The 22,309-nt window shown below is 44.3% G+C and overlaps 1 protein-coding gene across 4 annotated transcripts in view; it reads left to right on the top strand.

Moving 5' to 3' along the window:
• Positions 1–22,309, top strand: part of BMPR1A (bone morphogenetic protein receptor type 1A) — a 113,883-nt gene that overhangs the window by 31,081 nt on the left and 60,493 nt on the right. The gene's annotated exons all lie outside the window — the stretch shown is intronic.

Below are 22,309 nucleotides of genomic sequence, written 5' to 3'. Positions count from 1 at the left end.
CCTAAGTGAGATTAGGTCTGCTACTCCATATTCGTGGTGGTGTGGTGCATACCTGTGAGGTAACAGGAGGGATGAGCAGTGGTGTGGGGAGAATCAGCAGGACAGGTTCACAGGGTACCTTAGTTCGTTGGTTACAGCGCCTCCAGTCAACATGGATCCTCTGGATAAAAGGATGGCCCAGACTGACACCTTTCTTTAGCCCAAGACAGTGAATCACACTGGTAGATGGTTCCATGGTATTTATATCATGTTAAGAATATTACAGCAATGCATATCTTGTCTTGCTTCCTCTAGTGAAGGTAACACCGATGGGGCTTGATTCCAGTACCAGGTCTTCTGCATGGTGCTCCTCCTTAGGCTTCCCCAGGGAGACCCAGGGTAGCTGTTACTCATTCCACACAGGGAGGAAAGCGTGCCAGTATTTATACCCTTGGGTTGCACTTGTAACCCTGTCCTATCTCAGAGCAGGTCAGGATACTGACAGGCCATCACATCCAGCATGTGACCCAACCAGTATCCACCCCTCACGCTGACACTTTCTGACTGTTGCTAGGCCCGCCCTTGGATACATCAAATGTATCTAAGGCTGCAAAAGCACACAAGGCCTTTCAAAAGGAATTAACCCATCCACTGCCTGCACCTAAAAGGACTTACATTGGTAGGGCCCAGGAAAATAAGTAGCGGCCGGGAGGCTATGCTACATAAAGATCAGTATTCTCCCCCAGAAGCCTGTCCTGTCTTCTCCAATGACAACGGTGGAAAGCTCAGCATCCTGTGAACCAGCAGGTAATCAGCACAACACACCTGGTAACAGGGGAATCTCCCAGAGGGTGGGGGAAACACTGTTACATGTGCATCAATACAATCCGCACACTGACACGGGATTAGCTAAATTGTTGATTAATCTGTTCTTCTGCAATCGATTGCATTGCACGCGGTTATTTCATTCAGTTCTTGGTGGACTACATTACCCAGAATGCAAAGTTTTGTGTGGAAGATCATGTGACCAGGCAGTTACTAGATACAGAGCCTGTCAGAAGTTGAAGGGGTGTGACTTTGTAAATGGTTTCTATAGAAACAAAAATGCTTCCTACATTAGAAAAATTAAAAATTTTTTTTTCAATTGCTACAAGTATTTCCTCATAGTACAGAACTGATTTATTAAAAAAACACATGTAGGATTTTGCTTGAACTGCAGCTTTAAAAACAAAAACAAAGCACATAAGTCTGTTGGGGTGTATTAGGCCTCGGGCATGGTCAGCGCTTAGGCGCTGACCCGTGCTGAGGCGCGCTCTCACTTACCAGTAAGCCCCTGCAGCCGCAATGAGAGCGGCTTTAGCAGGGTCTCGCACACGCTTCCGCAAGCGTGCGAAAGCGTAGGTCTTAGTAAAATTTTAAATTTGCGTGCTCACGGGAGCGCAGGGCCAGTCGCGTGAGCGGTTCGCCCAATAAGGGCGAACCAGCTCCGTGACGTCACTGGCCCGCCCCTGGACGGCGCGCTAACCAAGGCCAGGGAAAGTACCCGCTTTCCCCCCAGCCTCAGCGCTCCTCCGCACGGGCCGAGTCACCATGGACTCAGCCATACTCCTCCAAGAAGTCACACAATTTAAGACACCTGAACTCTACTCCAGCACCAATAGCTGCCAGAATGGAACTTTCTAAGACACCAAAAAGTTAGTGAGCATCAAAGAACCTAACTTTGAAAGAATGTATTATTTTTCTGATCCCCAAAGTTTTATGCATTTTGGTTGACAATACAAATTGCAGCTTGTCAATGAAGTGATTTATGGAATTCAATGGCAAGTCAAATTCTAGGAATCCCTGACCCAGAGTAGAACAGCGAAAACTGATGCACACGATTCGACTTCAAATGCTGCATCTGCATTTATTTCTCTGCTGTACTCTGGAGGTCCTTTTTGTGGCGCAATTATCTGTGATGAAAAGTCTTGGTCTTTATAAAATAATGACATTAGTGGATATTGTGTAATAATTTAAGTGATGCTGAACTGGCACATGTATATTCTGTATAAGGAACATAAAGTTATGATCCGTTTTCATCCATCTTTTTATGGAACCAGTGGCCGTTTCTATATGTTCAATTAAACATTCTTTTAGCAGTAGCTTTTTCCTTTTACTAATTATAATTATCGTTTATTTACAACGTGTCAACATATTTCGTATTCTAGTGGCTTTATATACATTTAAAAAATAAAATAAAAACAAATGGCAAATTCCCCTCTAGGCCAAAATGCAGATAGTGTTAGATAAAGCTCTTGCCATGGCCTTTGGGATGGCTTTTGAAGACTCCCCTACTTAATTTACAATTATCCTCCAGTACCGTGTTAGAATGCACTGCCAGCAGCAGAAGATTCATTAAGATTAATATGTTTTTAGCTGTTGAGGGGGGTTTGAGTAAGAGTGTAAGATTTCAGAGCACTTTGGTGTATGTATGCATATATTTATATAGCGCCATTAATGTACATAGCGCTTCACAGCAGTAATGCACGTGACAATCCATATAAATAACAAATACACAACACATAATGGGAAGAAGCGCTTTCAGACATAAAAATGACATTTAGGAAAAGGAGTCCCTGCCCCAAAGAGCTTACAATCTACCTTATAAACTGTTCATTAAGAAGGGACCTGGGCTAACGTGGTACTGCTTAACTGTGCAGAACTTTACATTAACCTTTTTCATTGTTTTATACAAATCAATTCCTTGCAAACACAATCCTAAGAAATCCCGGTGGTTTTGTAATGCAAACTAAGCTGGCTTGTTTGGTTATTGTTTGCAAAGAGTTATGGTCAGAGTGTTGTCCTGTGGTGAAGATGTTTATTCCCAAAATATAGCTAATTTTGCATCCATGATATTTCCAGAAAAGAACAAATAAAAACAATCACACACATTTTTCTCTATACTGTAACATGTGTGGTTATGACTGTTACTGACCATTTATATTTTGGCTTTACTGGTTGCAAGAAAGAAAAGTAATTCTGCTCGTAACAAACTTATATTGTGAATCCTTTTGTCTGTCATTTTGTGAGCAGAAAGAAACTGTATTAAATCTGATTTAGATGGCATATTGTAAACAGATGTAATGGTAAACAATAATCAACAGTAATAAGCAGCGTAAATAAAAAAGCAATTGTTTTTATCTCACATACACCAATACAATTAATAAAAGGTCCCAGTAAATGTTTTCAGATATTGATAAAGTATGGCAAATTATAGAACATGCGTCTTCGGAGAGTTACAAATGTGTGTTCAGTGTGTTCCCTGTCTTTGTGTTCTTGTTGTACAGAGACTGGGCCATAGCAAACGTGTCTAAACCTAATGCACTCAGCTTGCTTGTAAGACTGGATTTGTCTGCAACATGTGGGTGAGGGGAATTTCTCCAGCTAACAAAGGAATGTTCCTTTCATTCTATTGGGTATTAACGTTTGCTTGCATGATGCATGAACCATGGGAGTACCGACAAGTTATTGAGCGTTAATATGTTGCTGCATAAAACATAGAAAAAAAATCCCATTTAAGGGAGCGGCCCCCCGAAATACACAGGATTTGAGGCCCTTAGAAAAATACATGCAAGTATTTCAAAGACATTTACATCTTCCCTGGGTAATGATTTTCTTTCTGTGTAAAACTATGTTGATATTATTAGCACTAGCAATGAAGATAAGAATCTGATGAGCATGAATTTCAGAGAACCCAGCCAAAGAGAGATTGTGTGTTTGTGTGTGTGTGTGTGTGTGTGTGTGTACATTTTCACTCTGTGTGGCTTCTATCTCTCTAAGGAAGTTAATGGAATTTCTGTATTATTTTGATATTCATTTCTGCCTATTTTGCATCTTCAGTATCAAGGAACGTTAAAATGGCTCCCGCCAGCATGAGTCTCCCGGTAGGCTGCCCTGTTGGATGTGAATGGAGTACACCATTTTTTTTTCCCTACAAAGGAATGTGCTCTCCTAATGTTGGTGTCAGAATGATTGGCTTGAATGATAGAGTAGAGTTGCTGCATTCATTCTCAGGGGCAGATCATGTCCCGGGAGTTGAGCAGACACTGGGAGTGGTGAGACAGGCAGTGGAGGTTTATCAAGATGACCTCCACCATCCGTCTCATTTAAAAATGACAACAAATAAAAATAAGTATTGTGCTTTAGTTTGTAAATGAGTAGTTTAGTAACTTGTGTAACGGGTATTCCCTCTATCCCAATCACAGATACCGTGTGTGTGGGTGGAAACCTATGTGTTACCACGTGTGGTGCAGTATATCTGTCAGGCCACAGGAGGTCTGAGCCTCCGCCAGTGAGAGCCTGGGGTGAATCCTCTGGAACGTTCTCGGTTTCAGCGCCTCCACCTGTGTAGGGTTCTAGGGATGTAGAAGGTTGCCTACACAGGACCCGCATATACAATAACCACATACACAGGAATGTATATAACCTGTTTTTATATATATATTATATATATATATATATATATATATACACACACACAGGATAATCACACACTTAAAATACTAATACTTCCCCTAGAGGGTAACTCCACAATTTAATTCGGTCCCAAGTGTCCTTCACTCCACTAGGTGTGTACCTACCCACCACCGTGTACCCCCACACCGTGTCCACAGCCTAACCCCTTTGTCCTGTGGTCTGCGCTGCCACTGTGTAAGGATAATATGTATAGGATACGTTGATGCACTTAGGAAGGTACCTGCCGAGTGCTCCTGCACTCGAGCCTGCAAGCAACTTCGAAAAGGATCTGCCGCTTGGTGATCCCGTCTGTCATCCAATGCTTCCTCGCACGAGGGTCCGCCAGGGGCGATCCCACCCTGGAGATGGGCTCAAGTCTGTGCTAAAGAGACAGAGACTAAGTCTCTTCTCGGGAAGCGCAGCGTCCGCTGTGTCCCTATCTATCACTAGTACTACTGTGACAGGTTCCCTAGCCTAGGGCCTGTCCCTGTAGTACCACAACTGAGGAGTTAAAGACCTATCTCTTGCCTCTGGGGTTACTGACCTAATGCAGTAATTGCTGTGGCTGCACTGCAAGCCACACTGTCTTTTCTTGTCAGAGCTCACAGCACTGCAGCTGTGCCACTGACAAGACTCAGATTAGGGCAGGGTCCCTACCTAAGGGGCCTTCCCTATGAACTTACCCACTAACCTAGTGGGGAGTGGGGCCTACCTGGGACTGGGGTTTCTCTGGCCTAGTACAGCTGAGCCCTGCTCTGTGTACACTACCTTCTCCAATCTCTTCCTGGATCCAACTGACAAAAACCCTGTCTGCACACAACATTGTTGCAACTCTGCAGCATGAGAATCTGCCAGCTCTATTGGCTGTCTGGCTGCCTGTGACCAGGGTGAAAGTACAGTCCCCAGAGGCTGCTGGGAATTGTAGTCCTTGGCACAGCTCTTTCCTATGGGGACCACATGCGCGATCTTTACTGCGCATGTGCGACGCTGTAATGGCCGCCGCTATGCTTAACTGCGCCTGCGCAACCTCCCAGAGCTCCGGCACACTGGCGATGGCCACCGCTACCCTGGCCAACCTCTGCGCATTGCGCGAACCTCGTGCCGCAACCAAAATGGCGGTGTCCGCCGGGAGAAGTCGCTGTCCTCTTCCCCCGCTGCCACAGGGCTAAGGCAGGGGGCAAAGGAAGATCAGGGGAACCGGGGGTGACCCCTTACACTTGCGTAACACGGCTACTTCTAGTTAATTATTTTTTTAATGAGAACTTAGCAAATGAAGCATATCATATTATTAGGTATGTTTCTGTTTGTCACTGGGGCATTCACTGCTATAAAGAATAAATGTCTCCCCCCCCCCTGTTTTACGTTCTGGCTCGCTAATTAGAAATGCAACTAATAAAAACTTCAATTATTAAAAATGGAGCTATAAACTATACTATAAAGTAGAAGCTAAATAGAGTTTACAGCTTTTTCCAATTCATAAAACATGTCACGGTACTTATTACATTATATATTGTGAACAATGCAAAAACTAACCAGGAAGTATATGACCTAATCATTCCCCCCCCTCCCCAACCACTGTGGAGGTTGATTGAAAAAACCCCACAAAAAATGCAATGTTTATATCAGTGTTCAAAACTGATAGCACAGTTTTAGAATTGAGTTGGATGTGCATGGATCGTTTGACTTATGGTTTTAAATTGTGTTTACCTTTACGTAAGAGACGGTAACACACCGAGTTCTTGTGCTGGGATGTATTGAGAAAGTGAGGATATTTAAAAATGGCAGATGACCTAATTTGCTGTATTTTCTCTCTCCCTGTTTCTTCGTGCAATTCCCCCTAGAAAGCTGTAGCCTCCATAAAAAATGCTTTCTTCCACTTTACAGCGCTAAGAAAACATGGTTTCACTTTAAGGCGAGTTATGACCTCACTAAATGGAATGTAGGCCAAGAATTACTAAATAGAGCTGCTACAGTCTGTAGTCCAGACACAGTCTGTGGTAAGCAAGAGCAGTATTAACCCCTCAGAAAACCTTGTGCCACTGTCTGGTTTCAAATACATTTCTCTTTGGGTAATCAGGAAATAAAACCAAGCCAAAGAAGTAAACACATTTATGCCAAGGTGCTCTTTTCAACCTTTTTTTTTGGCTATGGGATTACGGAGATATTTTTTTGTATGTAATAGAATAGCCGCCTAATAATGAAAATACATGTTACTTCTACAAGGAAAGGACTAACATGAGTGCTGGACTTCATTTATTTTTTTCCACAATCTTTTTCTTTATTGGGGACTTGAGGCAGAGATACAGAGAATAACAGCATTGTAGAGTTTGCAATGGAATCATAGGCACGTGACTGCTGAGAATACAAGTCACATCCAATAAAGCATTTTCTATTTTATAGGTAGGAAGAGGGAAAGACAAAGGAAGGGGGAGGGGTGGGAAGACAATGAGAGGGGGGGGAAGGGGTGGGGTGGGGGGTGCGGATGGGAGATGGTATGTCAGACGTCTCCGTTCACACTCGCCCAGGCAAGGCTCAATTTTGGGCCAGGATCTGTGGGAGGGGAGAGGGGTGGGGGCTCCAACGCCAGGCCAAGGTTCCCAGGTTTTGTGAATTTGGGGCATCTTCTGTTTTAACATGGCTGTCAGCCTTTCCATACTCATGACCGTTTATTCTATTAACAACTGTTCTTTTAGAGGGTGCTTTTATTTGTTTCCAGGCCGCTGCAATTGAGCACCTAGCGGCTGTCAGGATAGAGGAGATCAATCTGGATAGTGGAGAAGGCAGGTCCTCTATTGATTTTCCCAGCACATATGTCAGAGGTCCAAGGGGATCTCCAGTCCTAGGGTTTCGTGGAGAAGTTTCTGAATTCTGGACCAGAACTTCTGGATCTCCGGGCATGACCACCAAATGTGGGCCATGTCCCCCTTTTGACCACATCCCCTCCAGCACAAATCTGGTGTGCCGGGGAAGATCTGGCTCTTTCTGCTCGGGGTTAGGTACCACTGGAAAAGGATTTTATAGATATTTTCTTTTGTTATGGTACAAATCGATGTTTTGGTAGCTGATTCCCAGACATCCAGTCCTCAATGTCCATTTGTAGGTTAAGATCAGCATTCCATTTTTGCATATAGGCGTGGGATGGGGGGGGGGGAGGAGGAGTGACGACTCCATCCCCCTATAAATCTCGGAAATTAATCCTCTCTGGTATTCGCCTTTGAGGCAGAGAGATTCAAATTTAGTCAGGGTGGGAAATTTTGAGTTTTGGGAGAGAGCTCGTAGGAAATGTCTGATTTGTAGAAATTTAAACAGGTGAAGGTAGTGTGAGTGATACTTGTCTTGGAAGGACAGAATTTCCTCTTTCTTCAGCAGATCTGAAACCATTCTAATGTCTAGGTCCTGGAATTGACCGAATTGGTTACGGGAGCACCCAGGCGGGAATTCTGAGTTTCCGAAGATAGGGGTGAGTTGGGAGGGGGATTATGATAGGCCATACTTCCCTTTGTTTTTTTATCCAAATAGACCATGTGCATCTCATTGCTCCCAGTTTGAATTTCTGGGTTCGTTTTTCTTTGTTTGTTTGGGACCATAGGATAACTGAGAGGGGGGGTAGGGGATGCGTGATAAGATTCTATCGCCAACCAGCAGTTAGTAGCCGGGGGGATTGTTCCAGACTATCGCCTGGCGTAGTTGAGCTGCTTGATAGTATCTGATCACGTCAGGTGCGCCTAGCCCCCCTCTTGTCTTTGAGGATAGCATGACCGACCTCGGGACCCTGGGTTTGCGCCGATTCCAAATGAATCGGAGTATGTGGGACTGGATATTCTTTAATTCTGATAGTGGTATCGGAACTGGAAGGGTTTGAAAAAAATATAATAATCGGGGGAGGATATTCATTTTAGTAGAGACAATTCTATTAAACCAGGAGATTTGGTGGTTCCATGAGTCTAAGTCCTTTCTAATTTGGTCGAATAGGGGGGGGATAATTAATTTGGTACAGAGATTTGTAGGAATTGGTTATCTTTACTCCTAAATATTTTATGTGGGAAGAGTTCCATCTATATTTATAGTTAGACTGTAGTAATCTCCACCTAGATTCTGGAAGGAAGAAGTTAAGCGCTTCCGATTTGTCCATATTAACCTTATAGTCAGAAACCTGGCTATATTGATCTAGTCATTTTTGGAGGTTGGGAAGGGATATATGTGGGTCGGCGAGGGTCAAGATTACGTCATCCGCAAAGAGGGACATTTTATATTCTGTATCTGCGATTGGGATACCTTTTATACTTGGTTCGGCTCTGATTTGGGCCGCTAGTGGTTCTATTGAGATGGCGAATAGTAGTGGGGATAGGGGGCAACCTTGTCTGGTCCCATTTTTGATTGAGATTGGGTTTATCTGTCCGCCTGGTAGTTTGAGGTATGCTGTGGGGTTTTGGTAAAGAGCGCGGACCCCCTCTATAAAAGGGCCTGAGAAACCAAATTTAAGCATAGTTTGGTCTAGGAAGGACCATTTGATTTGATCAAATGCCTTTTCGGCATCCAGGCTTAGTATCATGGCTTGGAGTTTGCTGAGATGCACATGGTCAATAATATCAATAATTTTGCGGGTGTTGTCAGAGGCCTGTCTTCCTGACACAAAACCCACTTGATTAATATGAATAAGTCTGAGGAGAATCAGGTTTAGTCTGTTTGCTAAGATCTTGCTGAAAGGTTAAAGGTCTGTGTTAAGAAGGGAAATCGGTCTGTAACTACCGCATTGTAGCGGGTCCCTTCCTTCCTTGTGGATGATGGCAAGGTTGGCGGCCGAGGTTGTGCCTGGGATTGGTTCACCCTCCAGGAAGGAGTTGAACATGTCCAGGAGGTAGGGGGAGAGAGTCGACACAAACGTTTTGTAATGGGCGTTGGAGAAGCCATCTGGCCCCGGGGTCTTGGCTACTTTAAGAGAGCTTATGGCTTGGGATAACTCTTCTTGTGAGATTTTTTTGGTTTAGTTTCTCTAGCTCCTCTTCCATAAGAGAGGGCAGGTTGCATTGTGCCAGGTATTGTGAGCTTTATTGGCGGTATTTTGTTCTTGACCTGGGGGGTGAAGGTTGTAGAGATTTCATAGTATTCCGTGAACTTCTGGGCAATGTCTTTTTCCATAAAGGTAATCTGGCCACTCTCTGTGCGTATCTTTGGGATTTGGTTTTTAAGCCTCTGAGTTTTGCGGCTAGTAGTCGGTCTGCTTTGTTGCCCCTGTCGTAGAACCTTTGATTGGTCTATTTCAACGCCCTCTCTACCTCTTCGAGTTATTTGTTTGAGCTCCGCTCTTGTTATGTTAAGTATTTTATATATTTTTTTTGGAGGGGGCATTTTTATGTTGCTGTTCTAGGTTCAAGATCTTATCTGTTAGTTCTTTTTGTGTTTTGAGATAGTTTTTTCTTATAGGAGGCCAACGAGATAAGATCCCCTCTTATTGAGGCTTTATGTGATTCCCATAGCATAGCAGATGCCGAAACAGATCCTCTGTTTATTTCGAAAAATGAGGATAGTTTTTGTCTAACTGTCTCAATTATTTTCGGATCATTAAGGAGCGAGTCGTTTAGTTTCCATTTATATGTGTTGCTTTTTACGAAGGGCAGAGAGAGGGTTATTTCGACAGGGGTGTGGTCAGACCATGTAATTGGGCCTTTGTTGGACTGGGAAAATGCCCGGAGAACATTATTGATGCCTAGAAAGTAGTCAATCCGTGAGTAAGACTGATGAGGAGCTGAGAAAAACATATAGTCCTTCTGACCTAGGTGCTGGGCTCTCCATATATCCACAAGAGAGAAACTTTGTAGAATTTCTCGTGAGTTTTTTGGCCTTTCTTTTGAGTTTGGGCGGAGTGGGGGGTTGCCAGTGTGGCGGATTTGTCTTGGTCGGGGGAGAGGACCATATTGAAATTGCCGTCTTAGATTAAGGAGGTTAATGAGGTCTGGTCCAGTGAGTTGAGTAACTTTTGGAGAAATTGGACTTGATTATCATTGGGGGCATATATCTTAACGAGGGAGATAGGGGACCCCTAGAGGGTACCCTGTAGGGCTAGGAATCTCCCATCTGGGTCTCGTGTTTTTTTTGTTGGAGCGAAAGGGATGTTGTTTTTGACCAGAATGGCCACTCCTCTTTTCTTGTTTGGGGAGGAAGCAAAAAAAGCCTGTGGGAAGGCATGCTTAAATGTATTTGGGGGCTTGGAGGAGATAAAGTGAGTTTCTTGAATAAAGATAATGTCTCCTTTGGTTTTTTTTACGTTCTTGGAGTGCTAGTTTTCTTTTCTTTACTGAGTTAAGTCCTTTTACATTGAGAGAGATAATTTTGATGGAAGATATTAGAAAAAGTTTTGATCCCAGAGCAATACACTCTGAGCCCCATTTGTGTCTCATGACGGGAGTTTGTGGGTTGTTTGTGGGAGGGACATCGTGCTGGGTCCTGGGGGGGTGGAGACACCTGAGAGGTAGGGTAGGGGGGGTGGGGGATGAAGGGAGAGGCGTGGGGGGAGGACACATGATGGGGAAAGTGATTGAGCCCTTGGGGGAGGGTGGGGTAGGGGGGTGGACCCCCATAGGGAAGGTGGGGACCCCCATAGGGAAGGTGGGGACAAGTGGGCCTTCAACGAGCCCTAAAGAGATAACCTTACTCATTGGGGTGAGAAAGGCAGGGGGGGGGGGGTGAAACACCCCTGGGGATCCTTCCGGGACACAGAACATGGATTGGGACAGGAAAGAGGGGCGAGCACCCTCAAGGTGAAATAGAAACCGCTTACAAATAAACTTCAACAGATATCATTTACAACATTTCCTATTAAACCCTTTGAGCCTGATTGCTCTGTATGGCCGTGGGCCTGAAACTGGCGCAGGGTAGGGGGGAGGAGGGGGTGGTAAGGAGGGGAGGGTGGGGGGGAAATGTAGGGAGGGGAGGGTGGGGGGGAAATGTAGGGAGGGTAGATGGGGGGGCGTGGAATTTTTACATGCATTGTATAAGTACACGATTATCTTAGTTTATGAGCTTGGTGGAAACTCACAAATCTTGTATTCACATTTGGAGAGTTCAATACATTTGTGGTGTTTTGGGCAGAGAGTAACCGCTAGTGTGTTGGTATCGGGAGGTGGGGAGGATGGGAGGGGGAGGGAGCAAGTGGACGCGGAGGAGTGCGGGTAGCTTTTGTAAGTGGAGATACTATGAAATCCTCTAGTTCTGTGTAAGCTGGGGAGAGCTATCAGGGCGGCATGTGTTTATTACTAAAACAAGGGGGGGGGGGGGCAAGTGATAGGTTATATGTATACAACCTTACTCTCCTGGTCCACAGAGCGACCGTTCGTAGGAGGTGGTTGGAAGTCCATGGGAGAGGGGGGGGGGGGAAACAACTTGGCCGTTGTTTAAAGGGGGGTCAGTTCAGGGAGAAAGACCCCAGTGCGGATTGCCAACTTCGTCTCATCGGACGTGTAGTCTTCCGGAGAGGGCAGCTGGGGTGGGGGCGTTCCAGGAGTCCGCCGGGACCAGTGATGGGCAGGAACCAGGCTTGCGAAGATGGAGGAGCTCAGCAGGTGCCTGGACCGGATCGGAGATGTGACGCCGGACAGGAGCCACTTCCACTGGAGGTAAGTGCTTGGAGAAGGTAAATAGGGAGCCAGCAGAGGATGGTTTGGTGGGCTCCGGGAGGGTGGAGGAGCATGTGGAGGGGTGGGGGAGCGCATGGAGGGGGGGGGGGAGAGGGGGAGGGAGGAGCGGTTTGAAAAGGGGGGTGGGGAAAAAAAGGGGGGGGGGAAGAGGGCAAGCGAGGTTGGGGGGGTAGAGGGGGCTCGAGGATTAGCTTAGGGGGGGGCGATTTTCATAGAAGGGATCCATCCTTAGGGGGTTCAGGATCAGGGCCGGGTGTAGGAGGTTTTCCAGAGATAGCCTGCCCTGGGGCACGGTGGAGAGGGGAGGACAGGGTGCAGGATCCGCGGTACATCGGCCATCTTTCGGGAGCTGAGGGACATCGGGTGGGTGCTGGTCGTCGACTCGGGTAGGCTGGTAGCAGGAACACCTCCGCAACATTTTTTGGAGCAATAGAAGGTAGTTTGGGTTTGCTCGGATTGAGAAATTGGCAGGTGGTTTTAGTCAGAGGCACTGGGGGGGCCTCTGATTAGCCAGTCGCTCTGAGGTCCGAGGGGTCTCCTCTTCTGCAGGGCGGGCTGTGGACTTGGAATTCATTCTGCGGTCTTGTGGTGGATTTAGCTCCAGTGCTTTGAGGAATGACAGGGAGTCTTCCGGCCTGGATATGGTATGATGGCGGCCATTTCGCAGGACGATCAATTTGAAGGGGAAGCCCCAGTGGTAGGTGATGTTTCGCTCTTTCAGGATGTTAATGAGGGGCTTCATCTCCCTCCTTTTTGCGATTGTGGCCCTTGACAGGTCACTGAAGATATGGATCGTGTTCTCTTCTATGTGGAGATCTCCCGCTCTCCTGCTTGCGGACATAATCCTTTCTTTGGCCGAAAACATGTGGAGTTTAATAATCACTTCCCTGCGACAGTTGGGATCGGTGGATCTGAGACCTAGAGCGCGGTGAGCCCTGTCCATCTGCAGGTCATGGACAGATAAGTCTGGGACCAGGGATAGAAACAGTTTGTGGAGGTAAGCCTGGAGGACATCAGGGGAAACCTCTTCTGGTATGTTTCTTATACGTAGGTTCTGCCTTCAATCCCTGTTTTCTTGGTCCTCCAGGGCGTCCCTTAGTTCGTCGACTACATGGCCCAGTCTGATCACCTCTTCTGTGTTGCTTTGAGATCCTATTATGTCTCTGACCTTGTGCTCCAGCACCCCTGTGCGCTATGTTAGGCCATTCAAGTCTGCCCTTAATCCGTCTAAAGCGGTGTTCAGGACTTCCTGAAATCCCTTTCTCATGCTGAGAAAGAGGGAATCAAAATATTGTTTATTTAAGCCGAATTCCGGCAATCCCCGGTTGTCTGCGTCTGGTGTTGGCTCCACGTTTTTGGCTTGCATGCCTTCTTGGCGCCATCTTGTGAGTCACAGTTCTGCTCCAACGGGCGCTGTGCGGGGGCAAAATATTTGGTGACCCCCTGGTTTTGGGTCCCTTTTCCCCTTGAAAGCATCGTCTTCTTTTCTTGGGTACTTTGGGGTAGTTTTGGGAGATTTTGGTGGTGGTATATGCTCTGTCTGACGAATTCTGTGAGGGTTTTCGGGAGCTCCTCTTCTACCCGACCATGCTCCGCGACGTCACCGGAAGTCTCCTCGCTGGACTTCATTTTTAAGAGTACCTTCATATCACGCGTCACTGTTTTGGAGAGATTGCTCTGATGCATCATTAGAAATCCCTGCCATAAGCTTGCCCTGAAGTGGAAATCAAAAATGATGATCGAAATGTTGTAATACTTCTCTGGTATTAGCAAGGTAACGAACTGTAGCTTGTTTTTGGTTGGTTTCAGAGAATAAGAATTGCCAGAGCAAGAGGTCCTTCTGTACTAAAATGTTAAGAGCTTTTGGGAAATATGATGAAGTTGTTCACGAAAAGAGCAGAGCATGTAGCAGGCATTCATCAGAGGCATATGCAGTAAAGGAATCCACACTGCCTGTTGGACACAAGGGAATCCAAAATATAAGAGCCAAGTTTTTAGTGCAGTGTGAGATTTCAGGGCGGGAATCAAATAGACAAGGTAGGCCAATGGGTGCTTCTGGCCAATATTTTCTGTGTTTCTAAGTACATAAAGTTATGCTGAGTAAAAAAGGTTACAAAAAACAGCAAAGATAATACAACAAAGATAATACAACACTTATAAACGCTCCATGTCTACAAACCCACATCTCCCCATAGACATTCAGCATTCAATGCTTGAGACGTGAATGTGTTTTGTTTTATCTTTGCTGTATATTTCAAGGTAATTTTCAAATAAAAACATATGTATCATTTTGTATGTTGTCCTCTAATTTGTGTAACACTGTATGCAGATTTCTAGTCACAATTAAGTTTTGCACTGCAGAGCTCGCTACATTCTCAAGTTGCACTATTTATTTTAATACAAGGAAAGGTGGATGGAATGGAGGGTAAGAATAAGTCTAATACTTAGAATGGGTATGAGGACACACTATTTTGAAAATACATTGTACAGTCATTTAAAGAAATAATACGCAGTGACTTTCTTCACATTTTTTTTTTTTTTTAACCTGGTTCCATTTCTTAAGGTAGTTTTTGTTGTTGGTTCTTGGGCTATTTAAGTTTGGGAAATGTCTCCCTAAATAGCAAGTATTCAATTAATTAAATGTAGCCAGGTTCCCTGTTGGTTACTATTCTGCCCTTGGGCTGGCAGTAAGCCCTGGTACAATCCGGTTGCCAGTCGTTGATATGGGGTTTCCCCCTCCGAGGAGCTGCATTTGTATGACAGCAGGAGGCAGTGACATCAGGCCTGGGCATGACCAATAATGATCAAGACCTGGTGCCCTCCTCCTGGAAGTACTTAAAGGCAGGACCACCCTAAATTTAGTGTGTCCTTACTCGTTGAGGAAGGCAGGTCGCACAGTGGATAGGCTGAGATGGGCCTTCTCCAGTCCACTTCCCTCTGGGGGCTAGCGAGTGTGGACCATACTTCCTGCCTCTGCTATGGAGTAGGGAAGAGCTAGAACGGCTGCGGGTGCCCATGACCTGTTGTGACGGTCCAGGGACCATGATCCGGTGAATAGCTGAGAGTACTGCATCGGGCAGAACCTGCTTTGTTCCTGTAACTGTACAGAAAAGTAAAAAAGCCGTTCCTGTGCGTTCCTCCTGCCTGGTGCGTGACCTTACTGGGGGGGAGAGGTAATAAGTTCTACCGTGGGAGATCACCTACAGTTCCTGGAGCTTACGGCAGATGGAGGCGCTGCACTGCTGAAGAGATATGTAGGGTATGAACCCCAGAAGCCTAGTCCTGTGTCTCCACTACCACAGGTGGACGACTCAGCCCTCCTGTTATCAGCAGGTATCATGCACCACACGACCAGTAATAGCAGAATCTCCCACCGGGTGGGGGAAACACACTTACATAAATATGTCTGTTTCTTTTCATTTATTATTATTAAAAAAAAAAAAAAAAGACATTGATTTGAGTGTTTAAAATACATTTTACACAGGCGTATGTAAATATACATTTTAATAAGCATTTTACACGCACACGCATAAAAATATAAATAGATATTCCACGTTCATAGTCCAAGTGCCCAAATTCCGCATCATTCATCACATAAATGGTTAAAGGTGCACTCCTTCAAATGTTTTCTTTAATTTTGGTAGAAGCGCATATGGCATTGCAGTACATCGCCCAACACTATCCTGGTCATGTGTTGCATTCAATTATCGTTACAAATGCTAAACGAGCATTTATCGCGTGAGCTTCATTCCTTTGGAAAAATGGCATTTTGTTAAAGGTCTATGATTTTTGATCTCTTAATTGCACCATCATAAAATAAAAGGAAAATGTCACCTATGTATACAGCATTGTTCAGACGTAATCGAATATAAAATCACAAGCTGTGCTGCATAATATTCAGAAGAGAGAGCGAGCAGGAATACAATTAACAGGCATAAAAACATAACCTGCTGTGGTCCGTCAAAGGGAAGTGCAAAATATAAAGGAGAATAACTGAGGGCTCCAGACTTTATTCTGGCTACCATAACATGGTGGAGTCTTACTGGCGTTCTGGAGGAACCATGTCTAACAACATACTCTTGCAGCTTTTTGCTAAATGTTTAACAGATGTTTATCTGGGAGTAGTGTCTCAGAATGATATTTTTTTTTGCTTGAGATTAACTGACAGCTGAGTCTGCAGTTTGGCTTGTTCAGGTAGCAAAGTTTAATTGTCAGTTTAATAGACATATTAATTGCAATTGCTGTGCTACCAGTTTTATAGCCCTAATTGTGCAATATTGTGCAATTAGGCAAGAGGAGAAATACTACACATTTCTGCGTATGCAATGTTATGTGAAACAGAAATTCTCAGTAGAGAGCTACTTGTGTGTCCCTGATTCTTGACAAATAACAGTATTTGGTGAGCGCCTGATTTTAAGTGAAATGAAGTGTTCTCTTTATTTTATTTATTTATCAAATGTTTTACCAGGAAGTAATACATTGAGTTACCTCTCGTTTTCAAGTATGTCCTGGGCATAGTTAATATGACAAATACATGGTTAAAAATACAGTTGCATAAATGAACAGGGTATACATTATATACAATACATTGCATGCACAGTTGGAGAAGATGTATATTATAGGCTTATGTAACAGTTACAGACCAGATTAAAATGTGAGACAGCCTTAGTTTTGAAAGAACTTAAACTGGTGGCGGCTGTGAGTCTCCGGTAGGTTGTTCCAGTTTTGGGGTGCACGATAAGAGGAGCGGCCGGATACTTTGTTGAGCATTGGGACCATGAACAGTATTTTAGGGGGTCATGCACTAAGCAGCGGAAAATTGCATTCGCCAGGGTTTTGAATTCGCCATGTTTTTGGCGTGTTGCCTTCGCTGTATGCAGGAAAGGCAGAATCTCTGAATCACAGCGGGAGCAACATTGCCAAACATGACGAGTAACCGGTGGCGAGACAGTCTGCTTTGCGAGAAGCCGTCCCCTGCCGAGATGTGTCTGCAGCAGAGAGAGATCCGCCGCTCTCTCTGCGCAAACATCGGCACATTAAAAAAATCTTTTAAATACAATTTTATTCATAGTGTACATGTGCAGGGGGTCTCAGGAGCTGAACCGCATTAGTTTCAGGTCCGGGGACCCCCTGCTTCCCGAGATACAGGCCCCGTTATGAGGTGCCGGTATCCCTCTGCATTTAAATGTCTCGATCACGTGACCGCGGAATGTAAACAAAGCAGAGGGATACCGGCACCCCATAAAGGGGCCTGTATCTCGGGAAGCAGGGGTCCCCGGACCTAAAACCAAAGCTGTTCAGCTCCGGAGACCCTCTGCACATCTACACTATGAATAAAACAACCATATCAATAAACAATTATTCCTTACCTTTTCAGCTATGTGATATGGTAACGAAGCAGCATGAATATATTTTTAATAGTTTACTGTGAGCAGGGGGTCCCCTGAGCTGAACCGCATTGATTTGTGGATCAGGGACCCCCTGCTTCCCGAGTTACAGGCCCCGGTATGTGTCATCGGGTGCCAGTGTCGCCGCCATCTTTATAGCGTCCCATACGCGACTTGCCCGCTATAAAGATAGCGGCGACACTGGCACCGATGCCCCAAACCGGGGCCTGTAACTCGGGAAGCAGGGGTCCCTGAGCCACAAATAAATGCGGTTCAGCTCAGGGGACCCCCTGCTCCCGCACAATATTATGAAAATACATTAATGCTGCTTCATTACCATAGCGGATAGCTGCTAAGGCAATGAAGGGGTTAAGGCATAATAGCATGTTTATTGGGGACAATTGCCCCCAATAAACATTGCAATAAACAACATACACCCCCTGTGCCCCCAACAACCCCTTTACCCCCATTACATATATCACATTTTTGGGATGCACAGCAATGATACTATAGGCCGGCGGTGGCCCTTGGGTGTTCCCCGCAGGCCTGCAGTACCAATTCAGTGTACCCCCAAAAAAATTACAACACATAAATACACCACCCTTAACACATACACTATAGTAATGTACAAAATTAATATAATATACCCACCCTTCACCCATTCATTTGTACAGTGGCTTCATTGCAACTATTTATATACATATAGATATAGATATAGATAGATATACACATGATAACCAATATACAAAGAAATGTTTAAGGGTTAACAAAAACATGCACAAATAAAAATACCACTTCTCCATATCAGCCACAGTCTAACAAAATCCTATTTCCTAATAAAATCATTCTCATCTGCCAATCAAAAGCATCAAATGCCAATCAAAACATTGAATTTACATTGTATACATGATGCATAAAATCTCTGCACCATGTACACTCTGCCAATCAATGTTAACAATAAAATATTCAAAAGAAAATACACTGAAATCCAAACAAATATACTATTTAAACCAAGCAAAGCCCGCCCCCCCCCCCCCAGCCCCCTACATCCCCCACTGTCGGTGGCCCTGCTCAGGTGTACTCCACAAGGAACATTACATTGTCAACCAGGAAGTGGAGTTGGTCTGCTTTTAAAGAAAGCTAGGGGTAGGGAGCTACTACAGTTATGTGCACTCATTTCGGTGCTAGATGGCAGTGTGACTTGGGCCTGGGACATGGTAAAGCAGACCCCGCTGAGCCGCGCTGAGCAGATGCACTTACCCTTTGCATCTGCAATCAGGGCGGCTTTAGGAGCCGCTTCCGCACGCATGCGGAGGCTCAGAAAATTTCATCAGACAGACAGGTTTAACTTTTTGCGCTGAGGGGAGCGGAGGAGCGGTCACGTGACCGCAAACATCCAATGGGAGCGAGGGACTAGACCCGCCTCCCGCCTTCGCTCCGCCTCCACCAGATTGAGCAGGCGAAGCAGAGCAGGAGCATGGCTCAGCGCGGCCCGAGGCACCATGTGCGGAGCCTTATACAGTCTCTTTCAACCTGACAGCCTGCTCCAACACTCCATCCGTTCTTCCTGCCATCCAATCCCATATCTCCTGTCGTGTTGCCAGGCACATGGACAGCATCTCCCATTCCCCATCGCACCATGTGATTGGTGATCCAAATCTGCAAACACACCTATATACTGTTTAAAAGCCCATACATATTTACCCATTTCTAATATTCATAAAATTTGGCCAAAGTATGATAAATTTGCCCACCACACCATAGGTAGCTCCGGACCGAGCAAGCTCAGAGGACGTTAAAAAAAGGATGTATTTTAGTCTTATCTTGCCTATGTATACATTGGTCATTATATACATGGGCTTGATGGACCCAACACCAGCTTCGGGTAGGGGATAAAATTGTTTGCAATTTGTGTAAACTAGCCCGATATCTCGTGGTATCCGGTTAGGGAATAGCCTCTGAATAAGCAGTTTGGCGTTTAGCACCCGTTTCCATGTTTTGGAAATCGCATCGATATAAATATGCATTATTGTATGCGATAACATGCTAATGAATTTCCCCCGGTAAAAACAATGCATAGGGTTTTTTCTTTAATGTGTATTTTTATCCCCAAGCCCGGCTTTTGTATTAAATAACAAAGCAAGTTGTTTAGAGAAATGCAATTAGCCTAGTTGTATTGGTGGGGATAATTCTCTGTAGTACAGATGTGTTGTTTTAGGGGACACTGCATTAAAATGGCTGCACCTGCATTAATCTGTTAGTGGGATCTGTAATATGCTCCTAGAAATGGCAGATGGCAGACAAGACCCATTTGACCCACCTAGTGTGCCCATGTTCCGATCTGCTGGGCTTTCTCCCCTCCTACATTTACTCTCTAGGCAGAAAACAAAATGGCAGCCAAAAGTAATGGAACATCAAAAGTTTTTTCCCCCAAAACTCATTGACTCACACAGCTGCCAATGTAATGTAGTATTGTGGTACCAGCTTACCCTCTATAGAATGTAGCTGCACCCCTCCTTCTCCTCCTGAGGAAAGATTCCACGGGTGTTTGCCTCATTCCTCTTAACCCTTTACCCACCACATCTCTGAATTTCTCAGATTGGTGGATTAAAGGACTTTTATTTTTAAATTAATGTAATGAAAACACATATGCAATTACATTTTAACAATAAAAACATTATTTTTTTTAAACAATATGCTGAATATTATGTTTTTAATTAAAATTGTTAATTGTTTCCTCTGGTTTTTTTTGTGTGTTTTTATGCCTCCACATCACAATAAGTATCATTATTATGACACTTTTCTTGGTTATTTTTGTGGGGATTTTTTCATCATTCAATCCTAGTTTTGTATGTGTGATGGTGCTCTAACAGTGCTAGGACCAGATATATGGAAGGGAGTGTAGACTGGGTATGTAATAAATAATAGTACTAAACCTTAAGTGGGCATAAGGTACCCTGAAGGTTGGGGTGGGTTGTCCAAAGACACCCCCCTCTTCCTCATTGGGTTAGCCCTAGGTATGTACTCACGTACTGTTCTTCCCAGAATCTCCCTTCCACGGCGTGCAGCTGTTGATATAAAAGTTCCAAAGGCCAGGGTGTGCAGCGCACAGCAAAGATGATGAGAGCAGGTCTTGCAGTAAAATTCCTTTATTATGACTTACCAATAAAGGAATTTTACTGCAAGACCTGCTCTCATCATCTTTGCTGTGCGCTGCACACCCTGGCCTTTGGATCATTCAATCCTAGACTGCAGCATTTAAGAATATGTGATGTTGTATGATCATCACTCTCCCGTTGTGGATGACCAAATACACAATCTGTAATATATGTATATTTCTTTATTTGTATACCATCCATGTACATAGTACTTTACAGTAGTAATAGATTCAACAATATAACAAGGGTGTAATACACAATTCATAATTGGTGCAAGCTCTTCAAACACAAAAGTAACCATTATGAGAAGGAGTCCCTGCCCTGAACAGCTTAGATTCTAAGTGGAATAAATATATGGAAATAAATTACTAGTTAATAGAGTGTTTATATGAACCACAATTAATTTATATCTAATAGACCTAATACCTATGCATTATGTCACTGGGTACTAGGGGAACAGGTTGGTTTACTAGTCATACACTTCATATTGCTACAGTATGCTGTAACTAAAAGAATAGTGTTCACAGCTTTTGTAGACTAGAGGTTGACTTGTGAATTCATTTCTTGATTGGACAAGTGTCACTTCCTGCCCTGATGCAGCTGTGCAAGTTATTCCCATTTTATTGACTACTGTGCATTATTTTTGCATGGCGACGTTACAGGCCCATTTCCTCATCATGGCACGGTGGCACTGTTACTTTATAGTTTATTTGGTGCTGTGTAGGCATTTTAAAAATGTATTTTAGAATTAAATTAAATCTTCAAGATGATTGGCGTTCATTACATATGCTGTCTTGAATGGGAAAGGGTGTATCAGCTTATGCAATAGGTTTTTAAGTTGGACCCTAGTTAAAATTTGATTTGAGTTCATAATTTATAATAAAGCTCAGTACCACAATATTATGCCACAATTATTTCCAGTTTTCCTTAGTAGTTTCTTCTTTAGCAATAAACAGGGTTATTTAAGTACTTTATTGTGTGACACATTCTATGACCAAGATAAATCCTCAGTACTGTTTGTAGGGCAGGGGGTGGCCAACTCCAATCTTCAAAGGCCACCAACAGGTCAGGTTTTCAGAATATTCCTGCTTCAGCACAGGTGGCTCAATCGGAAGGCTCAGTCTTTTACCGATTGAGCCACCTGAAAATATCTGGAAAAAACCTGACCTGCTGGTGGCCCTTGAAGACTGGAGTCCCCCCTGACTGGAGTCCCCCCCCCATGTAGAATTTCGAAATTAGCCCTTGAACAATTCATTGCATTACAAGTATCAAAGTAAATCTAGACAGCCGATTTGTTGCTGTGTTGTGTATGACATAAAGCTTCCTCCCCAACCACATACTAATGGTGAGGGGAATAGTCATGACTTTCATTCATTATAAGAGTGGGGAATCCACACAGATCAGGGTTTTTTTTTATACCCGTTATTTATTATTCTGTTTTGGTTCCCAACCACTTATCTCTTGGTAAATGCATCATGGGTCTGTCTTTCAAACTGGGCAGTGATGCATTTTACATCATCCAGAGTGTGGTCTATAAGAACCAGTGCTATTTGATATGCTCAGCATGGTCAGGTTCCCTGGTGTCTACATAAAAGTAAACAATGTCCTATTATAAACGACTTATTCTGGTGGCTTTGGAGAAAGAAGATTGGTAACC

Source organism: Ascaphus truei, chromosome 8, assembly GCF_040206685.1.
Source record: "Ascaphus truei isolate aAscTru1 chromosome 8, aAscTru1.hap1, whole genome shotgun sequence".
Lineage (NCBI taxonomy): Eukaryota > Metazoa > Chordata > Amphibia > Anura > Ascaphidae > Ascaphus > Ascaphus truei.
The sequence above is the reverse complement of the archived record's forward strand: the minus strand, read 5'-3'. Positions and strand labels throughout refer to the sequence as shown.